General features: G+C 41.2%; 1 protein-coding gene across 2 annotated transcripts in view; it reads left to right on the top strand.

Moving 5' to 3' along the window:
- Nucleotides 1-26,077, top strand: part of ZNF366 (zinc finger protein 366) — a 72,406-nt gene that overhangs the window by 13,504 nt on the left and 32,825 nt on the right. The window lies entirely within an intron of this gene.

The following is a 26,077-nucleotide window of genomic DNA, read 5'->3' as shown; positions in this document are numbered from 1 at the left end:
TGTATAGTACATAAATTCACTAGACAGTAAGCACCATGAGGACAGGGCCTTTGTTCTTTCACTGCTATACGCCTAGGACCTAGAATAGTGCCTGGCATAAAATAGATGCACAATAAATATTTGTGGAATAGATGACAATAAATAAGTGGGCTGTAGAGTGAAATATGCCATCGTAATATAATGCTAAATACAGCAGTTAGTGAGTTGAAAATTAGTCAAAGTTTCTGGGGTTCTGGACAGTGCCAAACTGCCAGCTTGACATGTTTATTCCCACCTGAATTGACTGGAATTATGGCTTGTTCCACCATTACATGCATGGGGCTGTTACATGTATGTTAATGTGTCATCTTGGCAAGGAACCCACCCACTTGCTTATGGGAGATAAACATTTATCAGATACACAGAAGAGACTTTGGTTGCATTTTATTTTCCATTTGTTTTCTGGGCAGATGATGGGTTAGCACATTGTTTTTGGCGAGAGAGAGAGACAGAGAGAGAGTGGTCATTTGTTTCTCCTTGACTAAAAGAGTTGTGAGCCAGGATTTAGCCTTGTAGGAAATGCTCAGTGCTCTCAGGTTTTTTTATAGGCAGGGCTGTAAATCCAAGTTAAAGGGATGCCACTGAGTTTACACAAACACGAAGGAGTGAATTCAGGGAGGGAAATGTGATATCCTTGTGGCACACAATACCTTTTCCTTTATATAATTAGGCACTGGAGACAGCCAAAATGAACAAATCCTGGATTGAGGCAGTTTTGCACTTATTTGGCAAATTTAAAGTGGTAAATATAAGTATGACTATAACAACATTGGGGTCTTAGGTTTCCATTATCCATAGTAGGAACGGAAAAACCTCTCTTTGTTCACATTGATAAAGCCTGTCTCTTTAGTGCCAAATACCAGGGCCACAGAAAGGAATTCTGACCTCTTCTCCTATTTTCCTATGATCTGCTACGGCCCCGCTTTGACTTCATTCTGTGACGGCCACTGGTATTAATGGGAGAATGAGATAACCACAGGATCACCACCACTTGCAACATTTATGGAGGAGTCATGACGAAGTCTGGGGACTGCCAAGAACTTTACATACATTATTTCACTTAACCCTCCCATTCTAAGAAGTAGGTGCTTTATTCTCCTCATTTCAGAGATGAGGAAAGGCAGCTAACTACCTTGTTTAACAGATAGGCTAGAAAAAGTTAAGTGATTTACTCAAGGTCACTGAATTGATGTTCCTTGTTTTCAGGTTTCTCATTAAGGAGGAAGCAGCTAATAATTATTTTTTTTAAATTAAGTATCCCTTAAGGCAGTGTTCCTCAAGTGTAGTCCAAGAACCAACAGCATGGCATCACCTGGGAGTCTGTTAGAAAAGCGGAATCTCAGACTGCATCCCAGACCCCCTGAATCAGAATCAGCATTTTAACATGATCTCCATATGATTCAGGAGCACATTCAAGTTTGAGCAACACTGCCTTAGGGTTTTGATCTGTTGTACACACAGATTGATTTCAGAATGTAGGTCCCTGTTCTACAGAGCCCTTTTCTAAACTTTGAACTTGTCCAAGACAACATAACTCCCTCTTGGCTAATGGTGTTACTGGACAAGCCTCAAGTCTATTCAGCTCTGATCAACATTAGGCATGATTTTTGTGGTCTCACCTAGCAAGTTAACGCCATACCAAGGTACCCTAATAATCTCAGAGAGTAAAGGTCTGGGGTATTGTTTTTCAAGTGTGTTCTGAGAACCAAACATCAGAATCACCTGGGGCTGATTACTAGGCCTTTCCCAGCTCTAATGAATCTGCAGAGGGGCCTAAGGCTCTGACTGTCCCACAGGCTACTGGCTCAAGGTAAGGAAGACCCAGCAGGGGCAGTGACAAGTTTTGGAAACATCATTCCAAAAAGGTGTCCAGCTTTTTCAGCGGTTTGAAAAAGCATTTAAAAGCAACAGTATGAGATAGAGTATCTCAGAGCCCTTCTGGGAAGAAGAGGTACACTGCCAGCTTCTCCCTTTGAATGCTGGAGAATGGGGACAAGAAACCCTGCTACCTGCCTCTGGGAGAAGGTTGGGGGGCGGGTCCCCAGCATCACTGCCAAGGAGCAGATGCCAGCACACACCCCTCACTCTTCCCAGTTCGAAAGAATCCTTAGAGCTTCCTTTGCACTGGGGACTCACCGTTCTCACTTAGAACAGAAATCAAGAGGGGCTATTGTTGGAGGGGTGGGGGAAAGGAAGCAGGGCCGGAAGAGAGTGAGGGAGAGGACCGGAATAACCTCTGGTTTGCTTCAGCCTGGACACAACGCCTTTGCCTGGATGGAGACGGTGGCTTCTCCCCCTTAATGGAGGCCCTCTGGCCTTCCTCACGGGAAGTGCAGGGAGAGAAAGAACTCTGCGTTTTCAACGCTGTTTTATGGAACACCCACCACAAAAGCCACTGCTTGTATCTTACTGTTTTTCTAATTCAGGCAGTTTTCTTCCCCACAGCATAGTGGAGCTCCCTCCCCTCCCCTCCACACCTAATAGCTTTTTCAGATAAAAAAATGTACAAAAGTGGATCTTTCAGCATTATCCTGAAAAATGTATACATTGAAAACTTTTAAGGTGCTAAGGAGCATCATACTTAATCCATCAAGGTGGGGTTCCTGAACTACTAGAACTTGAAATCTTAGGGTGAAGAACATGCAAAAGGTTCTACAAGGTTACTTCTAGGTATATCCAGAATCCTGCCTCCTACCGGATTTTTTAAGAGTTGGGGGGAATTCCCTGGCAGTTCAGTGGTTAGGACTCTGCGCTCTCATGCAGCACAGCCAAAAAAAAAAAGAGAGAGAGAGAGTTGGGCAAGCACCATCTTTCTTAACACTCAGCAGATATTCAGTATGTAATGCAACAAGCAAGTCGGCGTCTCCTCCAACATCATCCAGAGCTCTCCTGCATCTCAGTCACATCAGCACAATATCCTGTCTCTGGATCCCCAGGGATGGAGAGTTCTTATCTCCTAGCTGTAGCCTGAGTCGTGAATCTTTTTTTTTTTGAAAGATGTTGGGGGTAGGAATTTTTTATTAATTAATTAATTAATTTTTGCTGTGTTGGGTCTTCGTTTCCGTGCGAGGGCTTTCTCTAGTTGCGGCGAGCGGGGGCCACTCTTCATCGCGGTGCGCGGGTCTTTCAATATCGCAGCCTCTCTTGCTGCGGAGCACAGGCTCCAGACGTGTAGGCTCAGTAGTTGTGACGCACGGGCCTAGTTGCTCCGCGGCATGTGGGAATCTTCCCAGACCACGGCTCGAACCCGCATCCCCTGCATTGACAGGCGGATTCTCAACCACTGCGCCACCAGGGGAGCCCTGAGTCGTGAATCTTAAAGAGGATATTGGAGAAGGAGTGGAGAGCCTAGTGTTTGGAAAAGGAGGTGCAGCTCACTATTACATCATTTTGGTTTGTCTTTACAACCTTTAAGTGCTCAGACATTCCACACTTTACACTGGCTCCTCGTGCTCTTTCTGAGCCTCCTAGGAGAGAAATTCCGGCATCACATGTTCAGTACCTGCCGGTAGGAAGGACGTTCTGCTGTGAGCAAATCCTATCCCAGAAGGATTAGGACATAAAGTGCTAAATTTATTTGCTTTTCAACCAATATGGATTTTGGGGGAGGGGGAGTTGGTTTACTTAATAAATGTTATCTCTTCTGTACATGGCACATGTGCCTTACACACGTGTGTATAAACACACACACACACACACACACACACACACACACACACACAGACTATCCAAAATCATTGGCTCTTAGGGAAGGAAACTGTGGATTAGCCCCAAACTGTTTATTTGACTCAAGAATGTAGTATCTGATTCTCAGTCCCCTATACTTTCAAACAGATTTACTCTCGTAATTATACTTTTCTTAGCTATAATTTAAAAAAGAGCTTGAATTTTGTTAGCTAGTGGCAGTAGGGGAGAAGGTGAGAGAGGACTTAAGTGTTATTGCAAGAAATTCATAAAGGGTTCCATTCACTTATTGTGTGTTGTTTTGAAAATGTAAGTAATGCAGAAGAGAAGGCTAAACTTGGAGTCAGAGATAGAGGCTTGAGTGTGCTCGCTGACACATGAATAGAAGGCAAGTCAGTGAACCCAAAAGCATATGGAAATTTAGTATATGACAAAAATAGCATTGCATGTCAGAGAGGAAAGTTGGATTATGTAGTTAATGGTGTTGGCATACCTAGGTAGCTATTTGGGAAAAAACAAACATATCTCTTCTTTATTTCTTAAGTTAAAATTCCAGATAGATCAAAGATTTAAAATGTTAAAAATAATAGGAAAATGGCAGATTTATTTTTTTTGAATCTCAGGGTAGGAAAAGTCTTTCTAGTTTTATCTAGAAGCCTTAACATTTATTATAAATGAAAATTAAAAAGCTTCTATAGGGCCCAAACTCAATAAGCAAGGTCAAAAGGGCAAACAAAAAACTGGGGGAAACATTTTAAACATGTATCACAAAGAACTTAATATGACCAGAAAATGGACAAATGACATGAAACACATGTCACATAAAATGAAATATATTTGGTTCTTAAACATGTAAAAAATAAAAGATACTCAATCTACTTCATAAAAATGGATGCAAATTAAAACTATGAGATACCATTTTTTACCAACTTGATGAAACAAAAGATAAAACATTTATTAACATATTTGTTTCTGGGGATCTGGAGAGTACTGTCATATATCGATGGTAGAATAGTGAATTAGTAAAACTTTACTATAGAGAGCAATTTGTGAGTGTCTATCAAAATGTAAAAGTGACTCCTCTTGGAAATTATATTACAAATATACTTGTAAGATGTAAAAAGACATACCTACAATGCAAGACAAGAAAAAAAAAACAGATTAGGTATAGCATAATTGTCCACTAAGGGATTGGTTCAATTAAGTGCAGTACATATGTATAATGAAAATGCTTCTGATTTTAAATTCTATGCTCTGATAATTTCTTTAAGGATGATCATTTCACATCCATCTACATTCCTCTTGTCCTTTCCCTTCCCACATGTCACTAAATGCCACATATACTTCTCCTTCAGTTGACTCTCAAATCATAGGGTCCTCATTCCCTTGGCAACATGTAAAATATGGATGTCAACCAGGGTGAGAAAGCAGGCCAGAAAGCTGAGTTTGAGAGGGGAGTGGCAAGGCAGTATAGAGGAGTGGTTACAACCCATGTTCTGGGGGCAGCTGCTTGAGATCAAGTCCCCACCCACTTGCTTGCCAGCGGTGTGATCATGAGTAGTTTAATTTCTTCATCTGCATGACAGGTATAAAATAGCACCATCCTCTTAGGGTTTGTTGTGAGGATTAAGAGTGATAATACATGCAACTGCTTAGCACAGTGCCTGCCTTATAGTAATATTCAATAAATGTTAGCCCTTTTAGTTATTTATCTGGAACTCTCCCTGCTCATGGGATCTGGAGCTTTCCTGGGGAAGTGAGGAAGAGAGGCATCTAAGTCATCAAGCTGTGTACTCATTAGCACCATGACATGAGAGTCCTGGGGTGATTCAAAGGCTTTTTTTTTTCCCAATCCAACAACACAAAGGGAGAGACTGGAGTAATTTCTGCTGCCCCCAAGCTAGTATCATTCAGGGAAACTACTTCCACAATTCTATCCCCTGGAGTCAATTATATCCTGAAAATGTGATAAATGCAGGCTGGAAAATTGCAAGATTGTGACATTATGCAGGGGGTTGAGCCAGTTTAGTTAAGCAGCAAGTTTCAATTTGCATGAAAAATGTTCCTTAAATTACATTTGGATCAAAATATCATTAAATATTAATATTAAGGCCATTGTATAACTTCCTCCCCATGGTAGTCATTTAATAAATATGAGTTGCAGCTTCAAACCAAACCAAACCAGGCCAAAAATCTTCCATCACCATGACGTGCATATGCCCGTGTTTCCCAGCTTCGGTCTCAGTGCAGCCCAGCAAGGGATGTATCTGTGCACCCCTGTAACTTCAAGTGTCTCAGCCATGGATAGCAGCCCTCCAGCAAAAACAATAAAAAATATTTGACGGCTTTTAAGTGAATTGAATTTTCCCTCTGTGTGTAAAGTGATAGTGAACCCTCTTTGCATACACTCACTGCCTTATATATTATCAGATCACATTCTAGAACTAGATTCCAGAAGGCATAGTTTAGCTTAGTGGGTTGCCCTGCCTACTAATTCTTTCATGTGTGTCTGTTCTCCCTAACTACATTGGAACCATATTTGTCAGAGGCTGTTTTTAACTATTTTTATACTCTCTCAGACAAAAGCCCTCCAAATTCTTGTTGGTCTCACATTAAAGCTCTTATTATCCCCACTTTAGAGATAAGTAAACTGAGACTCAGAGAAGATAGGCAATTCGACAGAAGTCATAAGTTCTGTGAATCTCCAGGGTCTGTGGAGTTATTGCAAGGAGTCAAGGGGTCTGTATTTGGATGTCAAGTACCTACTGTTTGCACACTGACTAAATAATGTTTTGAAAGTACACGTACCTCTGCTTTCAAATCTTGTTATATAGTGGTAATTAATAAAATATAAATTAATTTCAAATGTTGCTGAATTAAAAATAGCTTTTGGTTATTTTGTATTTTTTCAAACTTTCTGGGGATTTTCAAAATGGGTTTATTTATTTATGAAATTTACAAAGGGAATCATGCTGAAAAACCTGGGAACCACTGTCTGTAGACCAAAGCTGGTGTTCACTAATAAATTACAGGGCGGTATTTTGAATAATCTAGGTCTTCTGGTGGCAGTGAGATTTTCTACTCTTAAACTGCTACCTATACCTATATTTGATAGAAAGTGTCTGGAAGTAGTCATCATTATTGTTTAATTTCTTCCTTCGTCTAACAGCTGTCTCCCTAAACATTCCTTTCTGACCTGTGTGACACTGGGCAATCTGCTTAACCTATCTGTGTACTAGTTTCCTTATTGGCAAAATGGGGAAAAGGGTAGAGCCTACCTCATAGGGTGCTGTGACGGTCACGTGAGTTAATGCACGTGATGCCTTAACACATTCTTGTCACATAGGAAACAAAATGTGGTCTTGTTGTGTTAGGCACCACTTGCTGCTGCTTTTTGTCACATAGTTGGAACTTGATAGACATTTGGGGGATAAATTAATGAATAAGTGAAAATGTGGAATAGGAAGAAAGGGCAATTCTAGATATGTAATTCCTCATCTACATTTCCTTAGTCACAGGCAGGCAGTTAGGACAGCAGCTTTTATGCAGATACTGCGTTTGGGAGTATTTGCTTCAATGAGCTCAAGCTAGAGAGACGATGATGTTTCTATATCTTCTGGTCCAGTAGCTGTTACAAATCTATCAACTTCATGTATTAGATTCATCAAAATATGCATTTACTAATCAGGCAGGAAGGGTTTGGGCTTGGAGCAGATGTCAAGTACAGGCTTTATTCCTCCTTAGAAACTATGAGAGGAAACAAGACTAGTAAACCATCTAGATAGGAGGAGAGAAGCAATGCTTTCTTGCCACAAACCAAAATGCTGAGGATCACAGTTATGAGAGGGTCAAAGGAAGTCAGAATGACCTTTCATAGCAGGCTCAATGTTTATCTAGCTTAAAATTTCACTTCCAGATCATCCCATGGATAGTTATTTAGCTTTATGCCATGAACAACCTTTGAGCCCAATAGAAACTTTTTTTTTTCAGTGTTTGCAAAGTGAGGTGTTTAAGGTAGAAGAAAAGAACCCATTGCTAGACTTTTAAAAATGGGCTGCCCTGAGTGTCACTACTGCCTGACATAATTGTTTCTAACAAAGGTGTTAGGCTGATGGGCCAATGAAGAGATAATCAGCTTCTCCAAACCGGCTGCTTTTCCCAAGACCAGGCAGTAATAATCCTAGCAGCTACTCATCGTTGGCTGTACCACGTGAGCAAGGCTCTGTGCTGGTGCTGTGGGCACTACATGAATAAAACCCAGTTCGAGCTTTCCAGAAGTTTCCAGTAAATTAATGGTTATACTGAATGGAGGTGAATATGCTTCCCTGTCACCTCCATCCATTGACACTGTTTCTACTCACTGGGACCACACAAAACAAATCCAGTCCTTCCAAGTATCGGCCCTTTGAAGTATTCAAGTAGAAGCTATCAAGTCCCCAGACCTCCAACACACCTCCTTCTTAACACTCCAGGTTCCGTCAGCCATCTCAGTAAGGTGTGGTTTTGCATCTCCTCACCAGCAGGTTGCACTCCTCTGTGTGCTCTCCAGTGTGTCGCTGTCCATAAGGTTTGACCCAGAATGCCCCCCCCATCCCAATGGTTTGGCCAGTGCACAGTAGAGAGAGGGGCTCTCTGAGGCCCCTTTTCAGAGCTGCATCAATTGCTGAGATTTTCCCTCAAAAGGTCCAGATGAAAAGGCCTGCAGTAACAAACTAGGAACTTGGAATGAGCATTATTGATTTGTCTTGTTATTTTTCTAGATCTCTAGCCCTAATCTTGTTTCAGGTCTTCCTCCTTCCTCTTTACAACCATGAGAATCTCTTCTTACTAGTATTGTTAGGAAGCCAAAAATACTAGTATAGTTATATTTATTGAGTGCTTTTTTTTCTGTCAAGTGTTTTGTATATATTATTTTATGAAATCTCATAATTAACCCCGTGAGGTGGTTTTCTTCGTTTGTTTGTTTCAAGATGAGGAAACTGAGGCTCGGAGATTAAGTAACTGGTCACAGTTGGTAGGTGAAAGACCTACAATTCAAACCCTGGGCTGCCTAACTTCTCACTTTATGCTCCTTCTACCTCACTCAGCCTCGCTGTGATATAGCACATTGGAACATTCCTAGTGCTTTATCTGAGCATACCAGGTGCTCAATTAAATGTTAGTTTCCCTTTCTCATCCTCCAACTAATGCAACCTAAAAATGAGGAAGAAGGTTGTGAGTTGCTAAAAGTATGTGCCAGACCCCTGAGGTGGCCGTGCAACATCAGTTCCAACGTGATGTGCCTTTAGCCCTCTAAGCTCCTTCCAAGGAGCTGTGGGCCAGCTCTAAAGGGCCCCTGTTAATCTACTAGCCAATTAGCTTACTAGTGAGGGTTGTCTAGCGGTTCTTTCTAACCAATCCACACCCCTTATATCTTCCTCCTCTTCAAATAATTCTATTCATTCCTGAAACTTCAAGTAAATTCAGAGTATCTTCAGAGCCACCAGCACCTCAAACCTAGTCCTGCCTCCTTTGGAACTTCAGATCTGTAAATCAGGGCAAGATGTAGGCAGCAAGTGCCATCTCAGGGTGAGCTTCTCTTTGGCTCCTTCTACTCTCACTGGGGTCCTTTATGCCCCTTTGAGAGCTCTCTAATGTAGCACCGTCAACAACTATCATATCATGCCCAGAGGCATTTGGAAACAGGGAGATTATCACAATGACCAGGGGGCACTGTTGGCATCTAGTGGTTGGGGGTGGGCAGAGATGGTAAAGTTCTGCTGTGAACCCACACAAAATAGCAATAGTGTCCGCTCCCCTTGAGAAAGTCAGGACCATGACTTTTCTCACCATTGTCCATCCATGCCCAGCACAGCACCGATCCTTCCACAGATGCTTAATACAAATCTCTGAATGAATGTTCTCCTTTGTCACCTTTCCTATTTTTCTGCATGTCTCTTCTCTCACTGGAGGTTCTGAAATAGAGCTGTCTTGCTTGCCTCTAATTTCTGGAAGTAACTGCAAAAGTGGAGGACTTATTAAGCTCTGTCTCATATATATTCCCTTCCTCTTTCCTTCTCTTATGCTCGAAATTTTCAACAGTTTAGAGAACCACAGCCCTAATGAATGCCTTCTAAATTGATCAATAAACATTTACCCTTTGAATAGGTCTCAAAGTCATGGCTTTCTAGAGTAAATTTAGGCAGGAAATTTTCCCCTCCAATGTGGAGCTAAACACCCTAAAAAAGTATTAGGTTGATCGCCTAATTCAATGAATTGTTAATGATTAAGTCTAAGTGATTTGGCTAAAGCAGCAGCAGTGGCCCATTGGCTTCCCCTCTCAGACCCATGGAACTACAGCCTGGATTGGGTAGAGGAAGGGAGAGGTCTCTTAAGAAGCCAGTGAGGAAAAAGCTAAAAGTTTGAGGTCTGACTGTCTTCATCATTCTTACTGAAATGTCGTAAAAGCAGGTACTAAGTAGATCAAGGACTCCATCTCCCTCAAGGACAGAGAGCCTGTTAAAGGAGAGTCAGAACCAGATCCCCATGAAAGGTCTGTGCTCCCAGCTCCGCGATAGAGGCATGTTGCTGTCGGGTGGACCGTTCTCTGTGGTTGGAAATTTTCAGAGTTCACTGGTTTTACTTTCTGGCTGATTTCCTTGATAAGACACTTAGCTCCTTTCTCTTTTATAAATTTCAGAGAGGAGGTTCTCTTCCCATCATGGGAATTCCCAACTCTGCTCCACTCAAGGGCTCTCTCGTTTTCTTAAAGTGTATGAAGGAATACTTTAAAAAGTCTTAAAATGAAGATTTCCATTCTTCTCAAATTGAAAACAACCATCTGAAGAGCAGCATAGCTCAGGGCTGATAAGGAAGGGCTGGGAAGGATCACAAAGCAGAGAAATTTAGTAAGGGAGGGAAGAACTAGCATTTATTTAGCACTTGCTATACACCATGCAGGTACATAGCAATAGTAACAACTATTAGGTATCTAGTTTTAATCTTTCCCCAGATCCATGAAGTAGTGTATTAGTCAGGATAGACTAGGTAATGTTTCAGTGATGAGCACACTCTAAATCCCCACAGCTTAAAAAAATAAAGAAAAAAGAAAGAAAAAGGATTTATATCTCCCTTCCATTACATATCCATTTCGTAAATCAGCAATGGCTTTGACCCAGGTCACCTTAGCTTTAGGACCTAGGCTGACAGAACAGCTATACGGAAATGTTTCAGGTTGCTATGGTAGAGTGAAAGAAAATTATGGGAACCATGGACTGATTCTCAAAGATTCCACAAGGAAATGACACGTCACTTGTGCTCGCATTTTGTTGACCAAAGCAAGTCACATGGCCATGCCTACAAGTAAAGGGAATAGGGAAGTGCAATCTGACTATGTGCTCAGAAGAAGAGCTAGAAATATTTGATAAAGTGTTATTATCCTGTTATTATAGTTAAGAAAAGGGAGGCTTAGGAAAGTTAGTAGGTCGGGGAGCTGGGATTCTGACTCTGTGTCCTGAGCTCTTTGCTCTTCTATAACAAGTGCATTCTACAGGCACGTTACGTACATGGTGCTTTACCTTATCTCCACATGCTGTGATGAGCTTAAGTATCCTTGGGGCTTGAGGGTATGTGCACCTCAGTGTGGACAGGTTAAAGCCAAATCCAAGTAATCGTGGCTTAGCATTTATTTCACATATTTCCATTCTCTTTAAAGGTCTTCAACACATTCAGTGTGAAATCAGTTTGTAATAGAAATTTCATCCTTGAACACATGCCAGATTTTTCTTTTTAATCATAGTCTCAGGTATGATAGGTTTCCTTGCTTATTTCTTTTATTTGTTGAATAATGAGAAAAAGGCCACTCTGCCCTCAGTTTGGTAAGGCTGCTGCCTGGTGGATGTTCAAGATCCCGAGGAAAGCATGCCCCAGCTTCCCTCCATTACCTTCAAGACAGTCCCCAGAAAAAAGCATTCCTTGCTCAAAGGCACAATAAAATAACAAGACTGATTCTACCAGCCCTTAGAAAATCAATCCTGATATTTCACCTCCATGGAGCTCAGAGGAAGTGCCGTGTTATATCAGTTCTTCTTAGACTTTTCTAATCCAAGTACTGCTAATGGGAGAGAAAAATCTAGAAAAGAAATCCTAAGTAATCTGCTTAGGTAGAATTTCAGCCTTTAACCTATCCTAGTTTTTGCATTCTGCTCCATAACATATCCATATTTGTTTGCATTTAAAATGTTTTAAATTACTCACCACTAAAACTGATAAGCCAGGAAGATATTATACAACTTATTCTTTGGTTTTCTCCACCCTTTGGAACTTGACTTCAAGCCTTTGTAATCTAATAACGGCAATATGCTTATCTCCTGAAAGTAGGTCCCAGAGAAACAGGGAAAAGGGTAACTGTCAGGTTGGGGATATGGTGAGTTCCTCCTGGCAGCTAGAGTATCCCAGACCCAACAGAGAATAAAGACGAGGAGGAGGAGGAGGGGTAGGGGTTGGGGACAAAGAAGAAGAGGAACATGGAATGGTATCTGGAGACATGGAGGAGCTAGTACAGCCGAGAAAGAACTCCAAACATGGCCTTAAAAAAACGCACAGAAAGAACTCAAAACTAATTTACTGATCATGACAGTTGATAAAAAACTACAATTTTTATTAGTTATATTCTCCTTATCTATTAAAAAAGACAAAGTACTTTGTCCAAAGCACAGCTAGTTGTGGCCTTAGGCAAATTAACCTTGCTGGGTTCTCAGCCATAAAGCATGAACTCGAATGCTGCTCAGCTTAATAGAGTGTAAAGTTTGCAAAACCCTTTGAAGGCAGAGAGTGCAATTTAAGTATTACGTATTATTAAATTAAATGCCTATTTAGGAAAGGAACTCTCTATTAGCATTACCTTAACTAGTAGTCAACACTCAGCAGAGCTCCTTGTCAAAATTTTTATGACAGAAGGGATCCAGGTGTCCATCACTTAAAATGGAAAATCAAAGAACAAAGAAACAAGCCCAGGCGGTAACGAATGGAATGCACCATTAAGGCATTGGCTTGGTTCAGAGATAGATTCCTGAGCTAAAGAAGGCCTCATTTACTGGAATGGAAAAATATAGGGCCAGGAAATTGCTCAGAGTTCTCCTGTCTTTTCCTGTGCACATGGAGATGCACTATGTGTTGGCTACTGTTTTGGATCAGAATCTCAGTTTTAGAAATAGCCTGAGTTGTGTCCTTGGAAAGGGAGATGATTATGTGGTATATTTGTGTGTGGTGGGGATGGAGGAGGGGGAGGTGGGGAGGATGTTTGGGGGAGCCATTTAGACACTCTCTGGAACCATATTGCTTCCTTGGCCTCACAGACAGTTACCAGAACTGAGCTAGGACATTGGGCAGCTGACCTGGGCTTAGAGAGCCTCCAAGTCTCCTAAACTAGCTCTGAGGTAGAGCCAAGCTGGCCCTACTGACAACACAGGCCAGTTCTGCCTGGTCACGCTGGATGGCTGGTCGCAAGCCTGCCTGTTTTTCAACAGACATTCATCCGGCAACAACCTCTTGATGGTGTTTTAGGCACCTCTTGATAGTGTTTTAGGCACCTCTTGATAGTGTTTTAGGCACTTTAGAGAGATCTGATAGACAGATCTCTCTAAATGTAGAGATCTGAGAGGTATTTTGAAGGTAGAACTTGCTTTTAGATTGGCCATGAGTTAGGGGATATAACAGGAAACAGAAGACAAACATCCCTGTCCTCATGGAGCCTGCATTCTAGTAGAGGGAAGTGGACAATGAATAAAATAGATAAGTTATATAATATGTTAGAAGATATGGAGAAAAATAAAACAAGGGGGCTTCCCTGGTGGCGCAGTGGTTAAGAATCTGCCTGGCAATGAAGGGGGCACGGGTTCGAGCCCTGGACCAGGAAGATCCCACATGCCGCGGAGCAACTAAGCCCTTGTGCCGCAACTACTGAGCCTGTGCTCTAGAGCCCATGCTCCACCACAAAAGAAGCCACCGCAATGAGAAGCCCACGCACCACAACTAAGAGTAGCCCCTACTCTCTGCAACTAGAGAAAGCCTGTGTGCAGCAATGAAGACTCAACACAGCCAAAAAATAAATAAATTTTTAAAAAATAAATGAATAAAACAAGGAAGGAGAAAGAATAGGGAGTGCAGGGGTGGGGAGCAGGGCGGGGTTAGGGTGGCCTCGTTGAAAAGGTGATATTGAACAAAAACTTGAAGGAGGCAAACAGAGAATCATGTAGGTATCCAGAGGAAGGGCTGTCCAGGCAGAAAGGGCAGCAGGTGCAAAGGCCCTGAGGTGGGAGAAAGCCTGGTGTGTGTGAGAAAAACCAGAGGTCATTGGGATTGGAGTGGAGTAAGCCAGGGAGAGTGTGGTAGGGTATGAGGTCAGCGGGGTAACGACATCATGGAGATACTTGCAGACTACAGGGTGGACTCCGGCTGTACTCTACAATAGAAGATTGTTGGAGAGTTTTAGGCAGGAGAGTGAGAAGATCTGACTTACACCTTAATATAATCAGTTTGACCATTGTGTTGAGTAGGCTACAAGGAGCCAAATGTGGAAGTAAGGAGAAGAGTTAAGAGGCTATTAGAAAACAATTTTCCATTTTTTCAGAGTAAAGGTCAAAGTTCCTAGAAGAAACTTGTGGCTTGGACCACGGTAGAGGCAGTGGAGGTGGTGAGAAGTGGCTAGATTATGGATAGACACTGAAAATAGAGCCCATAGAATTTGCTAATCCATAACTGGGGTACTCAGGTAGTCTGTCCAGGAATAAGTTAACGAGCTGTGAAGGAATGGTGATGAGGGGTGTTCTTCTCCACTCAAGAGTAGTAAAGAAAGAAGAGCGAGGATTCTTTTTTTTTTTAATTTATTTATTTTTGGCTGCATTGGGTCTTTGTTGCTGTGCGCAGGCTTTCTCTAGTTGCAGCGAGCAGGGGCTACCTTTCATTGTGGTGCATGGGCTTCTCATTGCAGTGGCTTCTCTTGTTGTAGAGCATGGGCTCTAGGTGCACAGGCTTCAGTAGTTGCAGCACGCGTGTTTCAGTAGTTGTGGCTCACGGGCTTTTGAGCGCAGGCTCAGTAGTTATGGTGCACGGGCTCAGTTGCTCCACGGCATGTGGGATCTTCCTGGACCAGGGCTTGAACCTGTGTCCCCTGCATTGGCAGGCGGCTTCTCAACCACTGAGCCACCAGGGTAGCCCAAGACAGGATTCTTGTTGGTACAACCACCTTGCCTTTCTTCCTTTGTCCTTCCTGTTAATTGAGGGTGTATTATGTGCCAGGAACTGTGCTGGGATACAATAGTGAATGTGAACTAATGGGCTCACTGCAATTATGGAGCAAACAATTTACAAAGGGAGTTAGACATTAAGTGAATAATCACACAAATAAGTGAAAATGACCACTCTGATCTGTGCTGAGTGTTGAAATTAGTATACTGCCCTGGTCAGGAAGTGCTGAGGAAGGGATGCTTTGAGCTGGATCTGAATAAATATGTATTGATTAGACAAAGGTAGATGGAGGGAGGGGAAGAGTTTTCAGGCGATAGGAATGACATGTATGGAGATTCTGAAAGGAGGGGCAGCACGGTATGGATGAGGAACTGAGAGAAGGCCAATATGAGTAAAATGTAGAGAGCTTGGGGAACATGGTCAAGATGCAGCCGAAGAAATGGACCATACCATGCTGGACTTGAAGGCCATGTTCAGATTTTGAATTTTATCCTGAAATAAATGGGAAGCTACTGGAGGCCTTCAAGGAGGGGAATGACATGGTCATATGTGCTCTCTGAGAAGCCACTGCACTGCTTCGTGGAGAATGGATTACAAGAGTGGAGTAAGAATGGTGTGGAAGACTAATTATGAGACAAATGCTGCAGTTAAAGTGAGATCGTGGTGGCTTGGACCAGGCAGTTGGTTGGGGAGGTCACGATGAGGATAAATGTAGAGATCTGAGAGGTATTTTGAAAGTAGAACTTGCTTTTAGATTGGCCATGAGAGTTGATGGAGGGAGAGTTCAAGAGTAATTCCTAGTGCTTTGTTTAAAATACTTGCACAAGTAGATGCATGACTCTCCTACTTGTAGAACTCACCTACTTATATTAGGCAAAACCATGGGAAGTTAGAAGTTTTATTTTTCTACAAATATTTAAAAATAAGATTTACTGTAGGGTGGTTTAGTTAGTTTCCAGCCTTAGTGGTAAGAGACATGTAGGGTAGATGACCTCCCCCAGCCCTCTCCAGCCCCAAGGTCTGGTTGTGTAATGAGTTGATGGAATCCTGCCTGGATCAAAAACACAATCTCTAAACCAGCCTTGTCCAATAGAAACATAATAGAATGTAAGACACAAATGTAATTTTATACTTTCTAGTAGCCATATTAAAAAAGTAAAAAGAAACAGGTGAACTTAATTTGAACAAATCTATTTTATTTAACCAATAACTCAAAAATGTTATTTTAACATTAATCAATAAAATAACAATTAATGAGATATTTTACCTTTCCTTCGCCGAATTTTTGAAATCCAGCATATATTTTACATGCATAGCATGTCTCAAATCAGATTAGTCCTATTTCATGAGCCACGTATGGCTGATGAGCACTGAATAGGACAGCACAGCTCTAAACTATCAAAGCAGCCACACAAACCTTAAATCCATGCACAAAACCCTGGAAATAGAGTTCCTTCTAAAACAACTTTAAAAACAAAATAAGTAATATCTTAAATAGAGCCTCTTAAATTTTAAAATTGAATACTTTGTCGTTAATTAGCTGTGTGAATTTGAGGAAGTCAGTTTACTCCTCTGTGCCTCAGCTTACAAGGAAGTGTGGTGGAGCTGGATAATGTGTAACAACCTTTTCAGTCTCAACACTCATTGACACCGGGTTAAGGAAGTCCAAGTAGTTCTTCCTTCTCTTTTTTTTTTTTTAACATCTTTATTGGAGTATAATTGCTTTACAATGGTGTGTTAGTTTCTGCTTTACAGCAAAGTGAATCAGTTATACATATACATATGTCCCCATATCTCTTCCCTCTTGCGTCTTCATTATCAGAGCTCCCAAAAGGAGCTTTTTCTTTTCAACCTTTCAAACTCTTCTGTGATATCTGAAAGGTGGAAAACTGGCTAGTTTACTAGTTAACTGACACAATTCCAAGAATGTTTTTCATTCCAAGGCAAAAAATTGGATTTTCTAGTGAAATTTGAATACTGATTGGATATTTAATGATTAAGGAAACTACTGATTTATTTTAGATATTACATATAGTATTGTAGCTATGTTTTAAGAAAAAAGTGCTTATGTTTAAGAGATATATCCTAAAATAGGTATAGATGGAATAATAAGATGTCATGGATCTACTTCAAAATCATCCAAGTTGGGAGGTAAGGGAGTGAATGGGTATAGGTGGAATAAGCTTGGTCATAATGGAAACTTGGTATGAGACATGGGGATTCATTATATTATTCTCTTTACTTTTAAAGTTTGAATTTTTCCACAATAAAAAGTTTTTTTAAAAGATAGATTTCCAGACTTTCTTAGGTTCTACTACTGGTAGGATTTTCAAATGTTCCCCTTAAATACTGTGTATCCTTTACAGTACAGATGTAAAAGCCTGCTTCAGCTTTGAGAACACACCATTCTTATTTAATACTGCAGCAGAACGAAGCCCCAGGCCACAAAATTCCCATCATAGTTTAAATATGTCTGGTGGTTTTAGTAGTAATGTGACCTTGCCCTCTTGTCCTTCCCTTTAGTATGGGTTTTGGATCAATATTTATAAGCAAAAGGCTGTGCCCCCTGTGTGTCAGGGAGAGCCCCAGACTCTGCCCAAGCCATAGAGGGGCCCAGGGAGCATAGTGATATAAACACATAGGCAAAGTACATTGCAAATCCAGAACAGTGCAGATGCTTGAACCATAGGCATAAAGGTTTACTTCTTCTTGGCACCATGGAGGCCATATGCTGCAGAAGTACGTAGGGGCAGAGGAGCAACTCAGAGGGAGTGTGACCTCAAAGGTCACAAGGCCCACCAGCTGGGACGCACGAGGGAATGTGTGAGTATAGGTCACTTGTTGCCCTGGGTTGCCAGGGCATTGTCTAAATTTCTGGTGTAATGCCCTCTCTAAGTTCAGTGAAAGATTTCTGGCCTCCTCCTCTCCCCCTTGCCCTCTTGAACATAATGATGATGGATGAGTCTGGAGTCTACCTCCAAGTTTCTGCCAAGGCATTGTCTGGAGCTGCATAGTAAACTGAGAACACAGGACTATCTTACAGGGCCAATACCTTCAGGTTCCCTTGCCTTACAAGCTGTATCTTCTGGCTTCCACGCCTTTAGGTGTTTGACCTCTCACCAAGAATTACAGAGCAGGCACTCATCATTTTCTCTCCCAAAGATAATTGCTAATGTCTACATAAAACATTGTCTACAAAGAAAGAGAACAGCACTCAGTCTAGTCTGAGAATGTTTTCCTTTTGCATTTTCATCAGCCAAAGTAGTATTGATTTTAGGGTACCAACATAAGGCATGAATGTTAATTTTAAGGAAAATCTGGTACACTCAACATGCTGAACCATGCTACTTTCTATACACATGATATTTGGCTTCCGTGGTGGCAATACAGCACCAGATTTTCTTAAATGTCAGGCATTTTAAGAAGTGGTTCCTCCGAATTTAAAATTACACACACACAAAATAAATGTAAATGCTATGGAGATGTTTTTAAATAAAATAAATTTGACCCCTGGGGGAAAACAAAGCAACAACTGACCAGAGACCATGATAGACCATTGGTTGATCATCAAACATCAGCAGAGTGCTGTTTTAACTTCTATGCAATATGTTGTAATCCACACTGATTTAGGCAGATGATAATCTGTAAAGAATGTCCAAATATTTGGGGTGGAAGGAGGCTTGATGGTTCTTCTTGAGGATTCTTCCTGTCTGTTGACAGAACTCACCTATGCTACTTGAATCATGTGAGCAGGTGAGAATTACTAGTGGAAACGATTCCCTCTGAGTCTCTGCGTACTCCAGCTCTTAGCAGTCCTCATGGTCAGAACAGTACAGTACTAAAATATGTTGAGCCTGGAGCTCTAATCTTGTTCTCACTAAGTCTCCCTTGCCCACTTTGGTTTATCAAGTTCACCCCAAGTTCAGACCTGACTCTCTCAAGTCCATTGGCTCATTTTCATGTACATACTCCTGGGGATACTTTTCTAGGTCATCATCCACATCATAGATAAAGTGCTTGTTTCAAGTTTGCTCTGTCTCTGCTTATGAGTCTCAGTCCAGATTTCCAATTATTTGCATATCCCTATAATAAGGAGAGATTGAATGGTGTAGTTCCCAATACATTGATAAAACAGGGGAGGAGGAAATTGGGAGTGACACAAAGCCTTACGTGGACCAGTATAAAGTCAAGGTCATCCAGTGGGAAGGTGATATATGAACTGAGATTCCAAACACTTAGGCTCTAGAACTTTAAAAGTCTCATATCCTCCCTGTGCCTTTGTCAGATGGAAACATTAATAAAATCTGAACAAGATAATGCCTGAAACCCTCTCCCAAAGCTTAAAACATTCTCTAATTAATTCTGTTCACCTCATGGGATTTTTTGTGGGGACTAAATGTAATAACGGGTATGAAAGTATTTGAGAAAGTTGAGAATTACCTCAGTATAAGTTACCACAAAATCACAAAATAGTTCTCTCAGTAAACCTGGATTTGTTTTTTATTCCTATTACAATATTGAGCCAAGTTTAGGAGATTATTTAATTTCAAGGGGAAAATGAAAGGCTCCATAGAAGGTAAAAAGACATTTAAAGAAATGGATAATTTAAGAATAAGTTAGGTTGACCTTCCCAGAAATCAATTTAGTGATACGTGTTAAGACCTGAAAATTCATATCTTTTTTTTTATTGGAGTATAGTTGCTTTACAATGTTGTGTTAGTTTCTGCTGTACGATGAAGTGAATCAGTTATACATATACATATATCCCCCCACCCTTGGGCCTCCCTGCCCCCCATCCCCCCATCTAGGTCACCACAGAGCACTGAGCTGATCTCCCTGTGCTATACAGCAGGTTCCCACTAGCTTGCTATTTTACACGTGGTAGTGTATATATGTCCATGCTGCTCTCCCAATTCGTCCCACCCTCCCCTTCCCCCCGTGTCCACGTGTCCGAAATTCATATCTTTTGACTCGGTAATTCTATTTCTAGAGAATCTAATCTAAGGAAATGATAGACACTCAACCAAGATTTACGTACAAAGTTGTCTACTACAGAGTTAATTGTATATTGCATAGAGGTATATAGTAAATAATCAGTGTTGTAAAAGAAAATGTATTCATACATTGTAAAAGACTTGAAAGAAACAAACCAAAATATTAACAGTTACTCTTGGTGGTGGTATTATTGATTATTTTCATTTTCTTCTTTTTTTAAAAAAATTTATTTATTTTTGGCTGCATTGGGTCTTGCTGCGCGCGGGCTTTCTCTAGTTGCGGCGAGTGGGCTTCTCATAGTGGTGGCTTCTCTTGTTTCGGGGCACCACGGGCTCTAGGCACACAGGCTTAGTTGTGGTTCTCGGGCTGTAGAGAGCAGGCTCAGTAGCTGTGGTGCACGGGCTTAGCTGCTCCGCGGCATGTGGGATCTTCCCGGAACAGGGATCGAACCCGTGTCCCCTGCATTGGCAGGCAGATTCTTAACCACTGCACCACCAGGGTTAAGAATTTAAACATTGCAGTATTAAATTTTAAAATGATAATGAATTTATATTATTTAAAGGTCATTAAAAATAAAGTGTGTAGAGTTGCTCATCTTAATCTAATTCTGGTGCCAACTCATTTTGTCTTTTAATCCATCTTGATCAATAGCCAGCTTATCTCAACTGCTTTCATGCCTTTCTTCCAGTTTTTCTGCTAACCACGACACCGTATGGGCTTTGTATTACGCCTGTCATTTGCCAGCAGCCTAGATAGTGCCAAGAGAGCTGAGTCACCTGTCAATTTTAAGGTGTCCACATATGGTGCTCACTCCTTCTTTGAATATCCCACACACTCTTCACATGAAGTTCAGAAAACATGAATTGGCCCAGGACTCGTTTCTTCTAGAATAAGATATACCAAGGGTCACTCTTACATTGTGGTTTGCTTGATTCTCCCTAAGAAGTTCTAAAGCAGGAACGTTCTCCACTCATGTTGAATTTCCCGTCAATCCCTACAGAATAGCTGAAACTCAAAGATTTTCGAAATTATAGGCAATTCCCTAACCTCTAGATTGGATTTGTTCATATTTTCGTTATCATTAAATGGACCCAAATGAGCTACCTCTCACCAGGTGAGACCCTCAGTAGAAAAGTGCTCACATCTGTCTTAAGTTAGCCTCACCAGTTCTTCAACCAGGACAAATGAAGATGAACACTTGAAAGGGGCCATTTCTCAAGTGCCCTGTTAAATGATGTTATCAAATGCACTCTTTTTATAAGAAAGAGAAGGGGTTAATGATCTAACAGAGTCACCCTGTTGGTGGTAATGGAGGGAGAGAGAGAGAGAGAGAGAGAATGCGAGAGATTGATTGAGATAATCAAAACCAATCATTCCCAACCACTCAAAGTCAAAAAGCTCCGAAGGACAGAAAACAGGCTTTGGGAAAGCACTTAAAAGAACTCTTTCTTTTGCTAACACTTCCAAGGAAACATCTTTACCCCGAATCTTCTAGATTCAGTCTTGTAGCATTCAGATTCTCTTGACAGGCCCATCAGTACCTTAATTGGCTTTTCCTCACCACCTCATCGATTTGTCACACAATTCTTATTCAATTTAGATCCAACTATTTCTGCATACTTTTACATTGATTTAGAAAATGTCCTTCACACTAGTTTCAGTCTCTACTCATGAAATGTCATTTGCATTAGGATGACTTAGTTTCATGAATGGATTTTTCTCCAGTATGATTTTGCCTTAGATGGAGCCTCAGGCCTTATATACTTCATTCCAGACACTGTTGCAAAACAAGAGTTTATGAGGCTGCTTCCTCCCTAAACATATCTGCTTCTTTCTCCCTTTGTCAAAATTCTCAGAGTTGAGATCTTGGCTATGTTTGTATATGTGGTTTTCATAAGTTTTAAATCTGACATTCAGTCCAATCATCGTCTCCAATATCATTCTCTCCAGTCATCCAAATTGTCTCAGGCAGGTGTAGGTTTATACAGAGAGATTACACACACCCGTGTGAGTGCACACACACACACACACACACACACAATTTAAATATGCCAGTGTAATCCTGTATGTTTTGTCTAAGCATTTCCTTTATTGATGCTTCTATAAGAATTGGATATCTGGTGTTACTTCAAACTAGGCAAAAAGTGTTTTTTAATTTGTCTTTAGAATTGGTCTTGTGCATTGCCTTTTGATGGCTTTTTCCCAGTTTTCCACTTTAAGTAGTCACTTTTGTGATTGATTTGTAGAAGATCTTAGATACTGAGTAATACTAGTTCTGTGTCCTGTGTTTAAAATATTTTTCCAGTTTGCCATTTCCTTTTGAATTTTATGTGATTTTTGACATACAGACATTTTTTTCCCTAATATAATCAAGCTATTCCACTTTTCTAGTTTCTATCTTTCAGCCAAGAGTTTTGAAACGTCACAGGTTTGAGGCAAAGACCCATGAAAGCCATCTCACACCGCGTTCCTTACCACGTCGTTGAAACTGGGCAGGGCTTAGAGCTGGGAGAAAGGGTTGGATTTATATGTATCCTGAGGAGAAAGAGCCCTTTTTGAAACTAGAGGAATAGAAGTAGGAGGACGGTCCCTTGGGAGGAAGGCGGTGTGGGGAGAGATGGTGATGACACTTATGAGTACCTTCGTAAGAGTCATTTATGTGAATAGAAATTGGATGACAATTCTGTTATGTTTTCCAAGTTCCTGAGCTTTGGGCTGACTTCAGGGGATTTTAGGGGGCCAACTCCTCTCCAGACTTTGGCAATCTGAATGATTCAGTGGCCCAGGGTCCCCTGGGGGCAGGGGAACCCTTTCAGTAGCCAGCAGTATGGTGAGGGGGTGAAAGCTGCTGCCTCACGGCAACTCTGACCAGTTCTCTGGCACATGCCACCATGGCACCTTGGCAGAGTTCCACACTTTGCAAGGATCTTTCACGTACTCTACCTCGCCTGACTATCTTAGCAACTATGTCAAGCGAGTAGGATACACCAAGGTTTCCTATCCTCATTTTTACAGAGTAGAAGCAAACAGAATTTCAAATTGAACTGACTTTCCAAACTCATTCAATGATTGAGTTATGAAGTAAGGTGAGGCGTGCAGTCCACTACAAAGGGGCATTGTAGCCAATCGGAAGGTGTACAGGCAAAGAAACTGGGCACGTCTGGGGTGAAATGCTCAGCCACTTACTCACTCTCTGACCTCAGGCAAGTAACTTCCCTTCTGAGCTTCTATTTCTCACCTATAAAATGGAATAATGGTGCCTGTCTTGCAGAATTGATGTCGGGATTAAATGATACAGTACTCCATCTTCTTCAGTTCTTTTATCTTGTTGGCGTTGTGTGTCCTTGAAGCTTGTATGGAAAGAGTGGTATATAGACATTCTGAGGACATGGAGAGCATGAAGAGCCTCTGCACAGGGCCTGGCACAGAGCGGATGCTGCAAAACCCAGCTCCTCTCCCACCGAGACAGCTTACAAGCTCCTGAGAGCTAAGATGCACATGGAGGCTTTCCTCTGAAGAGTCCTGGTTGGCTTACAATCCCACTCATCCAGAAGCTCTTTCCTATAACATTTAGAGTGTTGCTGGCATTAAAGAATGTGACTTATTAAAAAATCACAATTATTTGCTCAGTAGGTCATTGAGTAAGTAGGCTCAATGGCTCATACGTAAATGTAAAAGATCTTGAAAGAGGATTATTGAAATAAAAAGAGTCCAGCAACAGGCCTCAAAACAGAGCTTAGCATCTTGGCTAAAAGCAGGAGTTAGCAAACTACTGCCCCAGGGCCAAACCCAGCCCACCACCTGCTTTTTTTTTTTTTTTTAACATCTTTACTGGAGTATAATTGCTTTACAATGGTGTGTTAGTTTCTGCTTTATAACAAAGTGAACCAGCTATACATATACATATATCCCCATATCTCCTCCCTCTTGCGTCTCCCTCCCACCCTCCCTATCCCACCTTTCTAGGTGGACACAAAGCACTGAGCTGATCTCCCTGTGCTATGCAGCTGCTTCCCACTAGCTATCTATTTTCCATTTGGTAGTGTATATATGTCCATGCCACTTTGTCCCAGCTTACCCTTCCCACTCCCCGTATCCTCAAGTCCATTCTCTACGTCTGTGTCTTTATTCCTGTCCTGCCCCTAGGTTCTTCAGAACCTTTTTTTTTTAGGTTCCATATATATGTGTTAGCATACGGTATTTGTTTTTCTCTTTCTGACTTACTACACTCTGTATCACAGACTCTAGGTCCATCCACCTCACTACAAATAACTCAATTTCGTTTCTGTTTATGGCTGAGTAATATTCCATTGTATATATGTGCCACATCTTCTTTATCCATTCATCTGTCGATGGACACTTAGGTTGCTTCCATGTCCTGGCTATTGTAAACAGAGCTGCAATGAACACTGTGGTACATGACTCTTTTTAAAAAAATTTTATTTATTTTTTATTTATTTATTTTTGGCTGCATTGGGTTTTTGTTGCTGCACGTGGGCTTTCTCTAGTTGCGGCGAGCGGGGGTTACTCTTTGTTGCAGTGCCTGGTCTTCTCATTATGGTGGCTTCTCTTGTTGCGGAGCATGGGCTCTAGGCACACGAGCTTCAGTAGTTGTGGCTCACAGGCTACAGTAGTTGTGGCTCATGGGCTCTAGAGCGCACGCTCAGTAGTTGTGGCACATGGGCTTAGTTGCTCCACGGCATGTGGGATCTTCCTGAACCAGGGCTCGAACCCGTGTCCCCTGCGTTGGCAGGCGGATTCTTAACCACTGCGCCACAAGGGAAGTCCAACTCTTTTTGAATTATGGTTTTCTCAGGGTATATGCCCAGTAGTGGGATTGCTGTGTCGTATGATAGTTCTATTTTTAGTTTTTTAAGGAACCTCCATACTGTTCTCCATAGTGGCTGTATCAATTTACATTCCCACCAACAGTGCAAGAGGGTTCCCTTTTCTCCACACCCTCTCCAGCATTTATTGTTTGTAGATTTTTTGATGATGGCCATTCTGACCGGTGTGAGGTGATACCTCATTGTAGTTTTGATTTGCATTTCTCTAATGATTAGTGATGTTGAGCATCCTTTCATGTGTTTGTTGGCAATCTGTATATCTTCTTTGCAGAAATGTCTATTTAGGTCTTCTGCCCATGTTTGGATTGGGTTGTTTGTTTTTTTGATGTTGAGCTGCATGAACTGCTTGTAAATTTTGGAGATAAATTCTTTGTCAGTCACTTCATTTGCAAATATTTTCTCCCATTCTGAGGGTTGTCTTTTGGTCTTGTTTATGTTTTCCTTTGCTGTGCAAAAGCTTTTAAGTTTCACTAGGTCCCATTTGTTTATTTTTGTTTTATTTCCATTTCTCTAGGAGGTGGGTCAAAAAGGATCTTGCTGCCTTTTAAATCGCAGAGCTTCCCCCCGCCTACCCCTCCATATCTGATTAAAATACTGTAAAGCAAAGATTTTATTCTGATGAGAAAGCTTGAGACATTGGAGATAGAGCTGGCATATATGCTAATATAAAGTGTTATATTCTTTGCATATCACATCAGATTTCCTCTTAGGGAAATGAATGTTCCCCTATGTGGCAGTCACAGAGGAGGATAAGGTGACCATATGTGCATGGGTTTATCTCTGGGCTTTCTATCTTGTTCCACTGATCTATATTTCTGTTTTAGTGCCAGTACCACACTGTCTTGGTTACTGTAGCTTTGTAGTATAGTCTGAAGTCAGGGAGCCTGATTTCTCCAGCTCCATTTTTCTTTCTCAAGATTGCTTTGGCTATCCAGGATCTTTTGTGTTTCCATACAAAGTGTGAAATTTTTTGTTCTAGTTCTATGAAAAATGCCAGTGGTAGTTTGATAGGGATTGCATTGAATCTGTAGATTGCTTTGTGTAGTATAGTCATTTTCACAATGTTGATTCTTCCAATCCAAGAACATGGTATATCTGTCCATCTGTTTGTATCATGTTTAATTTCTTTTATCAGTGTCTTATAGTTTTCTGTATACAAGTTTTGTCTCCTTAAGTAGGTTTATTCCTAGGTATTTCATTCTTTTTGTTACAGTGGTAAATGGGAGTGTTTTCTTAATTTCTCTTTCATATTTTTCATCATTAGTGTATAGGAATGCAAGAGATTT

This window comes from Physeter macrocephalus, chromosome 8, assembly GCF_002837175.3.
Source record: "Physeter macrocephalus isolate SW-GA chromosome 8, ASM283717v5, whole genome shotgun sequence".
NCBI lineage: Eukaryota > Metazoa > Chordata > Mammalia > Artiodactyla > Physeteridae > Physeter > Physeter macrocephalus.
This window is presented reverse-complemented; position numbering and strand designations above follow the sequence as displayed.